The following is a 1,756-nucleotide window of genomic DNA, read 5'->3' as shown; positions in this document are numbered from 1 at the left end:
TATTTCAGGGAAGAAGAAGGGAGGGCCTTCCCTGGTAGTGCAAAGGGTTTAAGCTATCCCCAGCCACTGCAGCATGAGTTTGAGCCCTATCGGGGGGGTGACCCACATGGTGCAGCAGACCTCTCCGTCCACTGCTCCCCTCAGCAGTGTGTTTCAGTACATCTGCCTGTTCTGCTTCTCACTCTGTCTATGGAGAACCTCTTACCCATCTCCCTAGCCTCTAGCCTGTACCCCAGTTCTTGTATGCATAAATAAGTAAATCTTTAAAAACAAGAAAAGAAAAGAAAGGGAAATAAATTGGTGAATGTGTCCTACCAGTCCTACTGATCTGGAATCCCAATGGCACACGGAGAGCCAAGAGAGCTCCCAAGGCCCACATATCTGATCTTACACCAAACCTGCCTGCTTAACTCCACCTTCAGGTCCCAGAGGTCCTCCCTCCCATGATGATGGGATTTGTAATTCTCAGTGTCTTAATGACTTTGGTCTGGAGTCGGGTGGAGTCCACAAAACCTGTGTGGAGTTCCTTCAGGGAATCCTTTCCCCGCTAACAAAAACAGAGTTTTGTATTTTTCTTCCCTTTTGTCTTTATTTAATCTTAGAAAATTAAAATTTTTAAAATTCACATCAGGCCATAAAGGTATAATTGAACAAGTCATATAAAAGAACTATCACTTTTTAAAAAAAATTGCTGTGAACATGCCAGTTATCTTAGTTTTCCTTCTTCTTCACAATCCATGTCATTTCTTAGACGTACCCGCTTTCATGCTGAGCATTTATTTATCTTAAACTGAGGCCTTCCTGGTTGCACAAGGAATCAAAGCACAGCACTAGGAAGCTATCTGCAGCTACTGAGGCACTTTAGTGAGATACCCAGGACAGGGAGGTGGCCCACATGGCGCAGCAGACCTCTTCTGTTTTGCCCGCTGCTCCCCTCAGCAGTGTGTTTTAGTCAGTCCACCTGTTCTGTTCCCACTGTCTCTCTGCTGAATCCTCTCACACCCACACCTCTGATTTGTACCCAAGTTCTTGTATGCATAAATAAATAAATCTTATAAAGAAAGGTAGTTTAAGTAATACAATGGTATTTCCCACAAGTTAACCTTCTATTAATGGAATCATCCCATATGTACTCTTTTAAAGCTTTGCTTTTTAAAATTTCATACCATCCTTATAAGGGTCACCATGTTGTTGAATATATTTACAAGTTCTTTTTTAAAATTTTTATTGAGAAATAATTGACACCTAAGATAGTCACTCTTTTTTTACTGTTGTGTAGTATTTTATGTGTGAATATACTAAGATTTGTCTGTGATCGCATTTATAGACATCTACCTTGTTTACAGTTTGGAACTTTGAATTTTTTTTCAACTGTCTAGCTCTAGTAGATACTTTTCATAAATAATCATGGTATGTCAGGAAGGATACAGATCATCATAACCATATACAATTTTCAAATTCCCCTCTTCAAAGGACTCCCCAAGTCAGGAAGCTGCTCTGAGCCCAGCAAAGTCTCCCGTGGCTGAATGAATGGGGAGAGTCCGGGGTGAGGGCTGACATTTCACATTTAGCTTTCTGTCTGACAGCTTTTCACAAGCTGATTTTGACTTTCAGGAAGTGAAATGAAATCAGCTGGTTTATCTCTCCAAGAGCCACAGTCTGCAAATGGGGCCGCTGCCCTCGTGAGGGACGCACCTCGGTGGGGACCGTGGCAGGTCCAGGCTGCTGGCCAGACCGACAACCGCTTGTGTGGGTT

The sequence above is a fragment of the Condylura cristata genome, unplaced genomic scaffold (genome assembly GCF_000260355.1).
Source record: "Condylura cristata isolate star-nosed mole 26May11 unplaced genomic scaffold, ConCri1.0 scaffold00028, whole genome shotgun sequence".
Classification (NCBI taxonomy): domain Eukaryota; kingdom Metazoa; phylum Chordata; class Mammalia; order Eulipotyphla; family Talpidae; genus Condylura; species Condylura cristata.
The sequence above is the reverse complement of the archived record's forward strand: the minus strand, read 5'-3'. Positions refer to the sequence as shown.